The 16,290-nt window shown below is 46.7% G+C and overlaps 1 non-coding gene across 1 annotated transcript; it reads left to right on the top strand.

The window, feature by feature from the left end:
* Window positions 1-931: 931 nt before the first annotated feature.
* Window positions 932-1,003, top strand: trnae-uuc (transfer RNA glutamic acid (anticodon UUC)). The gene has a single exon. It is a non-coding gene; the product is annotated as a tRNA-Glu (tRNA).
* The last annotated feature ends 15,287 nt before the right edge of the window (window positions 1,004-16,290 follow it).

Here is a 16,290-nt window from a genome sequence, read left to right as displayed (position 1 = left end):
GCTGTTTAAGTGTGTTGGTAGGTTTGTGGGCGACCATGATGCTGAGAGGATTGAGTTGTCTTGACATCATTTCACAGATGTCTTTAATGTAAAGTAATGTGGTTAGTTTTTCTGTCGACGTTGTGTCTGCTTGTGTCCGTTTGTTGATGTGAAATCGTCACACTGAGTTTATTGGTGAGTCAAAAGTGAGGACTGCAGATGCTGGAAACCAGAGTTTAGATCAGAGTGGTGCTGGAAAAGTACAGCAGGTCAGACAGCTTCCGAGGAGTAGTAAAATCGACGTTTCGGGTAAAAGGCCTTCATCAGGAATTAAGGCAGGACGCCTCCAGTGTGGAAAGATAAATCGGGTGTTGCTGGGCCAAAGGTAGCAAAGAGTACAATAGGTGAATGGGGGTGGGGATGGAGGTGACAGGTCAGAGAGTAGGGTGGAGCGGATAGGTGAGAAGGGAGATTGGCAGGTCGGACAGGTCATAAGGACAGCGCTGAGCTGGAAGGTTGGAACTGAGGTAAGGAGGGGGGAAGGGGAAATGAGGAAACTGTAGAAGTCTGCATTGATGGCTTGTGGTTGACTTTATCTGAAGCAGAAGATGAGGCGTTCATCCCCCAGGCATCGGGTGGTGATGGAGCGGCGATGGAGGATGCCCAGGACCTGCATGTCCTCGGCAGAGTGGGAGGGGTTTGAACTGTTGGGCCAGAGGGCGATGAGGTTGATTGGTGCGGGTGTCCTGGAGATGTTCCCTCAAGCGCTGTGACTTGACTCTGCGAGGAATCTCCAGTCTCCCCAATGTAGAGGAGACCGCATCAGGAGCAATGGATACAAGAAATGACATTGTTGGATACACAGGTGAACGCCTTCTCACGACCGTGGCCCAGATTTGATTTCCGGGCAGGGAAGAAACTTTTGGTAGAGCTGTCAGCATTTGCTTGTGTCTCCCTGGTGGTCTAGTGGTTAGGATTCGGCGCTTTCACCACCGTGGCCCGGGTTCGATTCCCGGTCAGGGAAGCAGTTTTCAGGGGTTTCCTAGGTTGCCCCTGCTTCTAAAATACTCGGCTTGTTTATTTGTTGATCTTCGTCGTTCCTCGGTGCAGCTGTGTGCCATGGCTCGTTGAAATAGTGTCCTGATTCAGATTTGTTTGCATGTGTAGGGATGATTGCTTCTGTCGTTAATTTCTTGGTTCGCGTGCGTTGTTTTCCTGTAGACGCTGTTTTGAATTTACCATTGACTGTTCACTCTACTGTGACATGTAGAAATAGCACTTTGTTGTTGTTCTACTCTTTTGTGAATTTTATGCCAGTCAGGATATTGTTGATGGTGTTGTAGGTTTCCTCTAATTTGTTTCATTTTTTGATGACAAAAGTGTCATTGCTGTAGGGGACCCAAAGTTTGGGTTGGATCATCGAAAGGGCTGTTTGTTCGAGTCTCTGCATTATTGCTTCTGCTAGGAATACTAATATTGGTGGTTCCATGGGTGTTTCGTTGATTTGTTTGTAGGGCTTGTTGCTGAATATGAAGTGGGTGGTAAGGCACAGTTCCATGAAGTTGACAGTGCTATCTTTGCTGATGAAGTTGATGCTGTGTTTGTGTCTTTGGTTGTTCGAGTAGTGTCTTCAGTTTTCTTTGGCTACGTTGATGTTAATGGATTGAACAGGGCTGTTATGTCAAAGGACATCATTATTCCATCCTCTTCGATCTTAGTGTCTTTGGTGTTCAGGAATTCTTGGATGGAGTAAATAGAGTTGTGTGAATCTTCGACTTGGTGTTTTAGCCTTCGACGGAGGCCTTTGAAAAGTCTGTATATTGATGTTCCAAGTCGTGAGACTATGGCCTGAGGGGGGCTCCTGGTTTGAAGAGAAGGAGAACAACAACAAAGTGCCATTCCTAGATGTCACAGTAGAGCAAACAGTCAATGGGGAGCTTCAAACTAGCATCTACAGAAAAACAACACACACAAACCAAATACTTAACCACAGAAGCAATCATCCCAACACACACAAACGAAGCTGCATCAGGACATTATTTCAACCAGCCACTACACACTGCAGCACAGAGAAACTATGAAGAACAGAAGAGAAATACGTATATAGTGTATTTAAGGAGAATGGGTACCCAATAAACCCAGTACGCCGATTTCTCATTGATGCTTCCAAGCTGACTCTCAAACATTCGATTTTTCCCTCCATTCTTTCCTGTTTGTTTTTTGTGGGTTTTGAAAGCTTTTGCAATCTTCTGACTGAGTATTGGAGTTGGGAAGTTATATTGTGGCTGTACAGGACATTGGTTAGACCACTTTTGGAATATTGTGTGCAATTCTGGTCTCCCTCCTCTCAGAACGATATTGTGAAATTTGAAAGGGTTCTGAAGCAGTCATGGGCAAACAGAGGGGAAGAAGCCCTTCTGCTCCCCTGCGTGCGGGAAGGCCTCTGCCCTGCTGACGCACCAGTTGGTCCACACTGGGGAAGGCTGTTCTCCGGCCCCAAGTGCGAGATGGCCTTCAGCAGTTCTTCCCACCTGCAGAGACACCAGTGGGTCCACACTGAGGAGAGGCCGTTCTTCTGCCCAGAGCTCAGGGAGGGCTTTGCTCTTTCTTCCGACGTGATGGCCCATTGATAGGTCCACATCGAGGAGATGTCGCTCAGTTGCCCTAAGTGCAGGAAGGCCTTCAGCAATTCCTCCACCCTGCTAAGAAACTAGTCCGTCCACACCGGGGAGAAGCCGTTGTCCTGCCCGGGGTGTGGGAAGGGCTTTACCCGCTCCTCCACACTGCTGAAGCACCAACCAATCCACCCAGGGGGCGGGTTGTGGGGGCGGAGGGCGGTGTCGGAGGGGGGGAGGCCATTCTGCTGCCCTGAGTGCGGGAAGGCCTTCAGCAATTCCTCCGCCCTGCTGAAGCACCAGCGTGTCCACACTGGGGAGAGGCCCTTCAGCTCGCCCGAGTGTGGGAAGAGGTTCATATTTTCTTGCAACTTGCGGAAGCACCAGCAGGGGCACCAACGCTCCCAGCAATCAGAACCCACGGGTGACGTTGCTTTGGGTCACCCCCCCAGGACTGAACATCCTGCCAGTCCTGACAGTGGGTGCAGTGGGAGAGTAGATGGGTTGTTTTGTTTTCTGCTGGACTGCAATTGTGTCCCCTACACCCCACAACCACAACCCCATGGTGGCTCAGAGTTGCACTGCTGCCTCATGGCACCAGGAACCCAGGAATAATTCCACCCTTTGGGGTCTGTGTGCAATTTAGGGAGGGTAGGAAAATGGATCTGACTGGGTTACTCTTCAGAAGATCAGTGCAGATGTGTTGGGCTGAAGGACCTGTTTCCACATTGTAGGAGTTCAACCATACTTTGAGCTTTGCTTTCAGTGAACAGTGCTGCTCAATGAGCCTGGTACTGCTCATTGCCAAATGAAATGATCCAGAGAAACCTAAGACCGCAAGACCATCGGAGCAGAAGTTAAGCCATTCGGCCCGTCGAGTCTACTCTGTCATTCGTTAGTGACAAAAGTAGCGCAGATGAGATTAGCTTCAGTGTGAAAACAGGCCATTTGTCCCAACAAGTCCACACCGACACTCCGAAGAGTAACCCATCCAGACCCATTTCCCTCTGCCTAATGTACCTACCTCTACGGGCAAGGAAGCATGGCCAAAGACATGCACATCTTTGGTGTATGGAAGAAAACATTATCACCCAGAGAAAACCCACGCAGACGCTGGGAGAAAGTGCAAACTCCTCACATACAGTCACCCAAGGCTGCAATCAAACCTGGGCCCCCGGCACTATGAGGATGAAGTGGAAAACACTAAGCCACTACATACTGCATGCCGAAGCAGGAGGTTGGGAGAATACAGCAAGCCAGGCAGCACCAGAATGTGGAGTAGTCAGCGTTTTGGGTATTAACCCTTCTTCAGGACTGAAACGTTGACTACTCTATGAGAAACGATTTACGGGAATATTGCAGGGGTTTGGAGGATTTGAGCTACAGGGAGAGGCTGCATAGGCTGGGACTGTTTTCACTGGATCATCAGAGGCAGAGGAGTGACCTAATAGAGGTTACAAAATCATGAGAGGCATGGACAGGGTAATAGACAAGGGCTTTTCCCTGGGATGGGGGAGTCCAGAACTCGAGGGCAGAGGTTTCGGTTAAGAGGCAAAATCTATTAAATGGACAACTTCTTCATGCAGAGGGTGGTATATATATGAAATGAGCTGCCAGAGTATATGGGTCAGGTGCTATCAAATGGGACTAGATTAATTTAGGATATCAGGTCAGCATGGACAAGTTGGATCGAAGTGCCTGTTTCCATGCTGTACGTGTCTCTGACTACTGGTCCTGATGTAACTTTAAAATAGAGTCCAAGTAACTTTGAATAGTTCAATCTTGTTGAGCTCACCTCCTCAAAAGTTTAAAATGAATCCCTCCGAGCGATACTGTTTACAAATGCTGAGTTGGACAAAGTATCCCATCAAGTTCAACATAAATCCAGAGTTGAAGAAGTCAGAAGTCAGAACACCAAGGGGACCAGAACTGAGAGCGATCTAGGGTTGCGGGTTATTAGCTTCTAGAAAATAGAGTCGTGGGTAGGCAGGGTGGTGAAGAAGGCTTTTGGCATGCTTGCTTTCATTGGTCAGAGCACTGAGCACAGGAGTTGCGACGTCTTGTTGCAGCTGTCACACATGCCACACAACAACGATAGGCGTGGCCCTGCCCCCCTCTGACTGGCTGTCCCTTTGAATATCTGGGGGAAGATTAGACCCACTTGCCTGTGTTTGACTCATATGTACTTATCCAAATAATTTTAAATATTGTAACATGACCTGCATCCAGCACTTCCTCTGACAGTTCATTCTACACACGAACCACCTTCAATGTAATAATCGTTGCCACCTTCTGTCCTTTTTAAATCTTTTCCCTCTCATCTTAAAAATATACTCCCAAATTTTAAATGTCCCTACCCTTCGGGAAAAGACACTGGTTATTCAACTTATCTTTATCTCTCATGACTTCATAAACCTCCATAACCTCCACCCTCAACCTTCTACTCGCCAGTCAAAAAAAGTCCCAGCCTATGCCGTCTTTCAATCATTCTGGCAACATCATAGTTAAAAAAGGTTAGTTTTCAGAATTGACTGAAAGGGCAGTGAAGATTCAATCAGCTGACAGTGGATCTGAAATCACATGTAGATCAGATCAGATCACGCTTCGCAGCAGGAAACCAGATACGTTTTTACGACAAACCACAACAGTTTTATTGTTAGACTCTTAATTCCAGATTTATATTGAATGCAGATTCCACCATCTGCCGTGGCAGGTTTTGAACCCAAGTCAGAACATTACCTGGGTGAATAGTCTGGTGACAATAAAGTCGGCCATCACCTCCCCTGAACACATTGGCTTATTGTGTTGAGAGGTAACAAAGGAGCAAGAGGTTTCAGCAGCTGCTAAGTTGTTGATATTACACAAGGGAACATCAGCACTCTCGGTAAAGGCACATACTGAAGCCAGGACGCTGTTTCAGAAGTAAGGGCTCGGGAACCATAAGAAATAGGAACAGGAAAATGCCATTCAACCCCTTGAGCCTGCTTCTCCATTCAATAGGATTGTGGCTGATCTGACATTCTCCACATGCATTTTCCTGCCCTTTTCCTGTAACTGCTCATCCCCCGACTGACAACGAATCTATTGATCCTAGTTTTAAATGTGACATGAAGGCTGTCAACAGAGTTACTGGGATGGGGGAGGGGGGAGCTCAGGTCGAACTTGGGGACGAAAACAGTGGGTTCACACTTCACAATATTTAACTAATGGAATGTTTATAGTTTATACATAAAAATTCCTAAAGAAGGGCTCATGCCCGAAACGTCGATTCTCCTGCTTCTTGGATGCTGCCTGACCTGCTGCGCTTTTCCAGCAACACATTTTCAGCTCTGATCTCCAGCATCTGCAGTCCTCACTTTCTCCGAGAGAATCCCATGGAGTCTCACAGAGTGACACAGATGTACAGCACGGAAACAGACCCTTCGGCCCAACTTGTCCATGCAGCCCAGATATCCTAACCTAATCTCGTCCCATATGCCAGCATATGCCCATAAAACCTTCCTATTCATATACACATCCAGATGCATTTTAAATGCTGTAATTATACAGCCTCCATCACTTACCTCCGGCAGCTCATGCCGTACATGCATCACCCCCTGCGGGAAAAGGTTGCCCCTTAAGTCCCTTCTATATCTTTCCCCTCCCCTCCCTAAAACTATGCGCTCTAGTTCTGGACTCCCCAATCCCAGGGAAAAGAACTTGCCCATTTGCCCTATCCATATCCCTCATGATTTTATAAACTTCTATAAGGTCACCCCTTAGCCTCCGACGCTCCAGAGAAAACAGTCTTATTCAGCCTCGCTTTTTCGCTCAACCCTCCAACCCTGGCAACATCCTTGTAAATCTTTTCTGCACCTTTTCTAGTTTCACAACATCTTTCCGATAGGAAGCAGACCAAAATTACATGCAATATTCCAAACGTGGCCTGACCAATGTTCTGTACAGTGACAACATGAGCTCCCAACATCTATCCTCGATGCTCTGACCAACAAAGGAAAGCACGCCAAACGCCTTCTTTACTATCCAATCTGCCTGCGTCTCTACTTTTAAGGAACTATCAACCTGAAAACCAAGGTCTCTTTGCTCAGCAACACTTCCAAGGAACTTACCATTAAGTGTAAGAGTCCTGCTCTGACTTGTTTTTCCAAAATGAAGCACCTCATATTTATCTGCATTGACCTCCATCTGCCACTTCTCAGCCCATTGGCCCATCAGATCAAGGTCCCGTTGTAATCTGAGGTAACCTTCTTTACTGTCCCCTACACCTCCAATTTTGGTGTCATCTACAAACTTACTAACTATACCTCCTCCGTTTACATACAAATCATTCATATAAATGACAAAAAGTAGTGGACCCAACATCGATCCTTGTGATACACCATTGGTCACAGGCCTTCAGTCTGAAAAGCAACCCTCCATCACCACCCTCTGTCTTATTTCTCCTAGCCAGTTCTGTATCCAAATGGCTAGTTGTCCCTGCATGCCATGAGATTAAACCTTGCTCACCAGTCTCCCATGTGGAACCTTGATGAACGCCTTCCTGAAGTCCATATAGATCACATCCATCGCTCTGCCCTCATCAATCCACTTTGTATTTCTTCAAAAAACTCAATCATGTTCGTGAGACATGATTTCCCAAGCATAAAGCCATGCTGACTATCCTTAACCAATTCTTTCCTTTCCAATTACATGTAAATCCTATCTCTCAGGATTCTCTCCAAAAACTTGCCCGTCACGGATGTCTGGCTCACCGGTCTTTAGTTCCCTGGCTTTTCCTTACCACCTTTCTTAAATAGTGGCACCACGTTAGCCACCCTCTAGCCTTCCGGCACCTCACCTGGGACTATTGTTGACGCACATATCTCAGTGAGAGGCCCCGCAATCACTCCCCCAGTTTCCCATAGAGTTCTAGGGGACTCTGATCAGGTCCTTGGGATTTATCCACTTTTCTGCATTTCAAGATATCCAGCAATTTATCATCTGTAATATGGACATTTTTTCAACATTTCACCATCTACTTTCTCACATTCTATATCATCAATGGCTTTCTCCACAGTAAACATGATGCATAACATCCGTTCAGTATCCATGCCCCCCACCCCCACCCGATGTACAACAGCTCCACACAAAGGCCGCCTTGCTGATCTTTGAGGGGCCCTATTCTCTCCCTTGCTATCCTTTTGTCCTTACCGTATTTATAAAAACCCTTTGGGTTTTCCTTAACTCTATTTTCCAAAGCTGTCTCATGTCCCCTTTTTGCCCTCATGATTTCTCTCTTAAGTATGCTCGTACTACCTTTATTCTCTAAGGATTCACTCGATCTCTCTGTCGATACCTGACTTATGCATCCTTCTTTATCTTGACCAAAATCTCAATTTCTCTGGTCATCCAGCATGCCTTACACCTACCAATGTTTCATTTCACCCTAACAGAACTATACTGTGTGTGGACTCTTGTTATCTCATATTTGAAGGCTTCCCATTTTCCAGCAGTCCTTTAACCTGCGAACATCTGCCCCCAATCAGGTTTTGAAAGATCTTGCCTCATACCTGCGTCTTCCTCCAATTTAGAACTTCAACTTTTAGATCTGATATATTACTTTCAATCACGATTGCAATGTTAATAGAATTATGGTTGCTGGCCCTTAGCTTTTGCACCCTCGCCAGTATGTACATCCTCATTGTGAATTATAAAATTTCCTTGTACACACTTAACAAATTTCTCTATTTGGCGAATAAGTAAATGTGCAGGAGTTATACTTTGGGTCAACTCTTCCTTCATTCCCACCAACCCTCACCCCATTCCCACCCCAATAGTCCAACGGCACTTTACCTTGCAACTGCTGAATATGTGACACCAGCCCATTTACCTGCTCCCTCACTATCCAAGGACCCAAACTTACCTTCCAAGTGAAGCAGCACTTTACCTGCTCTTCCCACAAGCCAATCTATTGCATTTGTTGCTCACAATGTGGTCTGATCTACATTGGGGAAAACGAAACATAATTTGGGTGACTGCTGCACAGAACATCTACGTTCTGCCCGCAAAAAGACCCTGAGCTTCCAGTTGCCTGCCAATTCCACACCCCACCCTGTTCCATGGCCAACATCTCTGTCTCAGGTTTGCTGTAGCGTTCCAGCCAGGCTCTGGGCCGTGAGTTTGTAACGCAAATGTAGTGCGTCTGTCTCCACATTAAGAGGTCGTGTGTTCAAACTCCCGATGGCCAACTTCTTACACTGCAAATCAAGAAAGGAGTACGTTCACTCCGGATATCTGTTGAGCCAAGTCTTCTTTCCGGAAACTTTAGATCACACGTGAAGCTTTGTTGTCAGTTTGATTTGTGAACACTGTGTCAGGGAGGTGGTGTGCCCATTGTTTGGGTAAATGCTCAGCTCCCCCAGTTCATCACGGGATTTAAACACAGCCGCCTCCCTCTGGGCAGCCGCTTCGTTCAGTTGGTGACAGTGCGGTGTGAATAACATAATACCGATATTTTTACAACATAATCCAGAGACTCCCAGCTTTATGTTTCAATCTGTCAGGAGAGTGAATGCGAGTTCAGGTAGAAATGTTTCCCACCAACAGCAAATTCTTTCCTCTCACTGGACACAGTTAAAATTATCTTTATTCAACAGAAGGAGCGGAAACCCTAGTCTGACGGCCCCTCCCCACATTAACGGTGAGCCTGAATTTTATAAACGGTGTCAGTAAAATCCAATGGCGGACATTGATTTGGTTCAATCGTTTTTTTTTGCCAAGCGTAATTCACCGAGAGGATGCTGCTGTGTGAAACAGCGTGGGGAATTACTGCAGGGCCTCCTGCGCATGGAACACACCGCAACTGATGTGTTTCACCTTCACCAGTTTATTCCTATCTCGGAGAAGAGCGGTTTGATTTTTCGGATCATAGCAGCCAGACAGAGAACAGGAGAAGAGCACTCAGACCTTCACAAGCTTGTCACCACAGCTGGGTCATCGTGGCCCGTGTATCAGTATGGGATCGCAATCTGCATCTACTGACTGGAAGCACAGCAAATTGGAGTGCTGGTGGGACTATCACACAGGAGAAAACGGCTTCGACCGATCAAATGAAGTGGCTCCAAACGCGCAACTCCGCTCACCTCAACTGAATAACTGTAAGCAGATTACTCAGTGATTCAAAGGAATACTCAGTTTTGAATCTGCATTGTGGCATGTACCTTCGAGAATGATGTCAAAACACCTTCATTGCTGTGATGGAGTAACCTGTTGGTCAGAATATAGCCATTGTCAAATTTCCCACATTCTGTTGGTCCAACTCCGATTTCACTCAGAATCACAAAATGTGTGACAGCGCAGACTGAGGCCATGCAGCCCACCTTAGCTCTGCTGGTTCAACACAATATGTAAATAAGTGTCTCATTGTGTCGCCTTTACCCTGTAAATCTGCACAGTGTTACATTGAACATGCCCACCGAATTCCCTTTTGTGTCCATTGAATCTGCCTCTTTGTCACTGTCAGACAGCGACTTACTGACTCCACTCTCTGTGCGAAAACGGTCTTCCTAATGTCACTTTTAGTTATTTTCCTGATAACTTTAAGTCTCTGCCAAATCGTTCTCGATCCTTTCAGGCCTGGGAGCATTTTCACTGCATTATTTCCTCTGTCTAAAACCCTCATGACGTGGAAAACTTCAATCAGTCCAGCTTTCAGCCCTCTGTTCACCAAAGAGAGCTGCCCCAAACTTTCCAATCTCCCTTCATCACTGACATTCCTCAGGACGGTAGTAGTCACTTCAACCTGTTCAACGCCATCTGCAATTACTTCACTTCCCCGCTTCCTGAAGTATCACCCTCAGAATTGAGCGTAATACAGGTGGAGGATTCATTCAGACTCGGATTGCGCGGGCGAAAAATCTGCAATACTTGTTCTCACTTTCAATACGTGTTTCCCTTCGCCGTGTTCACTGCAATGGCATCTCCGCGCCGTTCCTAATTCAGGTCGTCCGATCTTATTTAACGAAGCGGCTTTTTGAGAAAATTGATTGGGCATTTTTGCTCAGGTCAATTTAAGGAATGATGGTTCGCCTGGGATTGGAACCCGGGAACTCTCACACGGCTGCTTATGCTCAAAGACGCAAAGCCAGAATCACATCCCAGACTAACGAGCCACCAGCCATGGGTACAGCCAGCTCCTGAAGCAGCTGAGACTTGCTCAGTACGAAATACATTGTACATTGCTCCCAGAAACGCAAGCAGGAAAGAGTTTCAAGAACAGCTGCTTCTCAATCTGTCTCCCTGCTCCCAGGACGCTGCTGTTTGTCCCGTCCCCAGGGACCGGGCTCTCTCCACTGGTGGATAAATGAAACATTTTGTTTCTACTTGCAAGCTGTGCTGGTGGAAGGCAGAGCCCATTCACTCTTCTGCTCTCTCTCTCTCACTATTTCCTGAGGCAGGAGATGTCAGTTACAGTCATGTGTAGGAAATGGGCAACTTTGAACTTGATCCAAAGGTCTTGTTAACGGAGAGACAGAAAGATGCTGTGCTGTCGGGACAGACAGAAATGGACACCGGAGACTCTTCCCTCAGGTAAATTGATATGAGTGCATTTTTGTGCAGCCTTCTTGGTGTTCAGAATTTGTCTTGATACAGCAATCCTGCAGAAACAAAGGCGTGCAGCCTTTTGTGACATGTCTGTTGGTTTCTTTACTGCAGGAATTGGGCAAAAACAGCATGTGTTTCAACTTCACCGGTTCATTGCCATCTGAGAAAAGAGGTTTCACAATTGAGATCAGAACACACCGACAGAGAACAGGACAAGAGAACTCAGAGCTCCACAAGCGTGCCAGAGCAACTGTGCAAATTTGACGTGTGTCTCGATGTGACATATTGAGCTCAGATACACGAAGTTTTGGGCAGCAGATGACAAGGTAAGAGAGAGAGCAGAGCGCCGTTATACGAGCAAGTTGCTAAAGACGACACTGAGTAATAGGAGGAAATAGTTTCGCTTCTGGGTTATGATCCCAGCATGCACTCGCTGTACCATTCTCCTGCATTGCACGGTAGCTTTTCCAGAGAAGTATTCAGCTTTTCATCTGGCGTGTGACTTGCATGTTCGAGAATGACCTCAAAATATCTGCACTGCTGTCGTGTCATGTGCTGTTGTGCAGACATATCGTCGATGTGCAAATATAAACTCAGAGAGCAATGTACACTGGAGACTCTGAGCCAGCTGAAACTTGCTCAGTGTGAAATACGTTCCACATTGCTGCAAGAATTGCAAGCAGCAAAGAGTTTCCAGAACATCTGCTTGTCATTCTGTCCCTGGGGCGCTGATGTTTGTCTCATCCCCAGGAACTGGACTCTCTATACTGGCCGATAATTAAACCATTTTATTTCTACTTGCAAGCGGTTCTGGGCGGAGGGAAGAGTCCATTCGCTCTTCTGCTCTCTCTCTTAATCCCTTGAGGTGAAAGGTATCACTTATACTAATGCGCGGGAAGTGAGTAACTTTGATTATGAATTTCCTCCAAAGGTCTGTTATCGGAGAGAGAGAAAGATGCTGTGCTGGCAGGACAGAGAGAAATGAACACCGAGGTCTCTTCGCCCAGGTAAATTCACATTGTTGTGCAGCCTGCATGGTGTTCAGAAATCGTCTTCACACAGCAATCTTATGGAAAGTATATTGCAAAGTGGGCATCGCTTTCTTTGCTGAGACCGCGCAGCAGTTAACATCTGAGCCCCAAGTGTCCCAGCTGAAGAGAATCCGTGTGAAACCTTCACTCACTGAGAGTCATCCCCACGGCCCTGAGCTGAGGGTCTGCAGGCAGTCCAACACGGAAGGGACGGTTAAAAATGAACCATTTTTGCTCCCTCAGCCTGTCTGTCCCAGAGACAGGCAGTGGGACAGCATAAACACGGAGCATCATTCTCCCGCCGACAGAGGAGGTTCATTCCACGACATAAACAATGTTTTTGTTTTTAACTGAAAGTTCATTTCATCTTTCGGGATGGAACAACCAGACTCGCCATTTGCAGATATTTAACCCTTTCGAAACATGTGAAGTGATTGGATTCAAACAAACCGAGCAATAATTCACACTTTCTCAGCTCCACACGCAGAGAGACCTGGGAAATGAAGCTGTCAGTGTGGTTCTGTATTTGTGGGACGAGTGGTTAGTGCGAGGGACTTGAGATCTATTGTGGTTTCCCCCACGCAGGTGTGAACCCTGCCGACGACAGTTGAGAAATGTGGTCAAAAAGAAAGGGAGATTGCTCCACGGTTTTTTCAAAGATGGAAATCAGTGGAGGGGGTTGAAATATTTCAATCACATTGGGACTGGTCGGGAATCTGCAACCCACTGCCTGTCAGGGTGGAACAAGCAAATACCCACAGAGCTGCTTTTGAGGCGATGAGCCAAGAGTTTGGAAATGAGACTAGAACTGTAAGAGGCGTGAAATGTGATCGAAATGAAGCAGACACCTGAGGATTAATGTGTTTTATTTGCCAATGAAAGATATTGATTCACAAAGTTGGACTATGGAAGGGAAGCATTGACGGTGATTATCTTTGGATGTTCACATTGTGAATGGTCCCATTGCTGCGCATGTCCGTGTTAACGTCAGAACTCTGCAGCTTAGCGGCGTCAGGAACGCACAGTTCCAGGGACGCAATGGTTGACGCATCTGACTCCATCGACCTGTTTGAAGTGCAGCTCACAGCTTCCTTACATACCCCAATTAATCTTTCTCATTGTCCTGAAGCCGGCATACGGTTTAAATTCCTGATCTGCAGGAACGAGACTTTTTTCACTGTCTAGCGTCAGTAAATGTCCCTGAGAACATCAGAGTCCCGTCACAGCGCTGTCAGAGGAGGGGAAGCTGAAAGAGACCCACATGCTGCTCATGGGCACATTTCACTTTCCCCAACTCACCGCCCCAACCACTGCGGCTCCTGGGAATGGAAAGGAAACTAACACCAAAACCCAGTCTCAGCTTTGTAACTCTTCAGGAAATAAGAAAACTGTCCATCCCTTCGGGTCTTCCATCCTGGGCTGACAGCGTTGATTTTAAATGGCTGTCCAGTCTGTGCCGATTCGTTTTGGCTGAAAAAATCTTCCTTATCTCATCCCAGCATTTCTTGCCACAGAGACCTGTGTGGCAGAGTTCATGTATATATTTCCTTGTATGGTATTTTGTAAATAACATTCGTTTGCTGGTTGTTTGTATCGGGTATTTCAGGTTCATTAGACGCTGTTTAAGTGTGTTGGGAGGTTTGAGGGCGACCATGATGCTGAGAGGGTTGAGTTGTCTGGACATCATTTCACACATGTCTTTAATGTAAAGTAATGTGGCTAGGGTTTCTGTAGACGTTGTGTCTGCTTGTGTCAGTTTGTTGACGTGAAATCGTCACACTGGGTTTATTGGGTAGGCAAAAGAGTGGACTGGAGATGCTGGAAACCAGAGTTTAGATCAGAGTGGTGCTGGAAAAGCACAGCTGGTCAGACAGCTTCCGAGCATCAGGAAAATCGATGTTTCGGGCAAAAGCCCTTCATCAGGAATAGAGGCAGGACGCTGCCAGGGTGGAGAGATAAATTGGGGGGTGCTGGACCGAAGGTAGCAAAGAGTACAATAGGTGAATGGGGTTGGGGATGGAGGTGACAGGTCAGAGAGGAGGGTGGAGCGGATAGGTGGGAAGGGAGATTGGCAGGTAAGACAGGTCATTAGGTCAGTACTGAGCTGGGAAGTTGGAACTGAAGTCAGGTGGGGGGAGGGGGAAATGAGGAAACTGGTGAAGTCCACATTGATGCCCTGGGGTTGAAGTGTTCCGAGGCGGAAAATGAGGTGTTCTTCCTCCAGGCATCGGGTGGGGAGGGAACGGCGATGGAGGAGGCCCAGCACCTGCATGTCCTCGGCAGAGTGGGAGGGGGTGTTGAAATGTTGGACCATAGAACGATGGGGTTGATTGTTGCGGGAGTCCGGCAGATGTTCCCTCAAGCGCTGTGACTTGACTCTGCGAGGAGTCTCCAGTCTCCCCAATGTAGAGGAGACCGCATCAGGAGCAATGGATACAAGAAATGACATTGGTGGATGCCTTCCACTTAAGACGGCCCAGGTTCGATTTCTGGGCAGAAAAGCAATTTTCTGTAGAGCTGAACGCGCATTCTCACGTCTCCCTGGTAGTCGAGTGGCTAGGATTCGGCGTTCTCACCGCCGCGGCCCGGGTTCGATTACCCAGTCAGGCAAGCAATTTTCAGGGGATCTATTAGCTGCCCATCCTTTCGAAATGCGCTCGACCGTCGCTTATTTGTCTTCGAAGTTCCTGGCTGCTACCGTGTGCAGTAGTTCGTTGAAATAGTGTCCTGATGCCGATTTATTTGTATGTGCAGGGATGATTGCATCTGTAGTTAAGTTTTTGGTTCATGTGTGTTGGTTTCCTGTATACGCTGTTTTGAATTTACCATTGACTGTTCGCTCTACTGTGACATCTAGAAATGGCACTTTGTTGTTGTTCTCCTCTTTTGTGAATTTTATGCCAGTAACGACATTGTTGATGGTGTTGTAGGTTTCCTCTCATTTGTTTCATTTTGTGATGACAAAAGTGTCATCACTGTAGCAGACCCAAAGTTTGGGTTGGATCGTTGGAAGGGCTGTTTGTTCGAATCTCTGCATTATTGCTTCTGCAAGGAATCCTGATATTGGTGGTTTCATGGTTATTTCGTTGATTTGTTTGTAGGGCTTGTTATGAATATGAAGTGGGTGGTAAAGCACAGTTCCACGAGGTTGACAGTGCTATCTTTGCTGATGAAGTTGGTGCTGTGTTTGTGTCTTTGGTTCTTCTAGTGGTGTCTTCAGTTTTCTTTGGCCACGTTGATGTTAATGGATGTGATCAGAGCTGTTATGTCAAAGGACAACATTATTCCATCCTCTTCTATCTTAGTGTCTTTGGTGTTCAGGAATTCTTGGACGGAGTAACTGGAGTGGAGTGAATCTTCGAATTGGTGTTTTAGCCTTCAGTGGAGGCCTTTGACTAGTCTGTATATTGGTGTTCCAAGTAGTGAGACTATGGCCTGAGGGGGGCTCCTGGTTTGAAGAGGAGGAGAACGACAACAAAGTGCCATTCCTAGATGTCACAATAGAGCGAACAGTCAATGGGGAACTTCAAACTAGCATCTACAGGAAAACAACATACACAAACCAAATACTTAACCACAGAAGCAACACCCACAAACGAAGCTGCATCAGGAGATTATTTCAACGAGCCACGACACACTGCAGCACAGAGAAACTACGAAGAGCACAAGAGAAATACGTATATAGTGTATTTAAAGAGAACGGGTCCCCAATAAACCCATTCCGCCGATTTCTCATTGATGCTTCCAAGCTGACTCTCAAAACTTCGGTTTGTCCCTCCATTCTTTCCTGTTTGTTTTTTGTGGGTTTTGAAAGCTTTCGCAATCCGCTGACTGAGTATTGGAGTTGGGAAGTTATGTTGTGGCTGCACAGGACATTGGTTAGACCACTTTTGGAATATTGTGTGCAATTTTGGTCTCCCTCCTATCAGAAGGATATTGTGAAATTTGAAATGGTTCTGAAGCACCAATGGGCCCAAAGAGGGGAAGAGGCCCTTCTGCTGACCTGAGTGTGGGAAGGCCTTCAGTGATTCCTCTGTCCTGATGACACACCAGTTGGTCCACACCGGGGAAGGCTGTTCTCC

This window comes from Chiloscyllium punctatum, chromosome 36 (assembly GCF_047496795.1).
Source record: "Chiloscyllium punctatum isolate Juve2018m chromosome 36, sChiPun1.3, whole genome shotgun sequence".
NCBI classification, from domain to species: domain Eukaryota; kingdom Metazoa; phylum Chordata; class Chondrichthyes; order Orectolobiformes; family Hemiscylliidae; genus Chiloscyllium; species Chiloscyllium punctatum.
The sequence above is the reverse complement of the archived record's forward strand: the minus strand, read 5'-3'. Positions and strand labels throughout refer to the sequence as shown.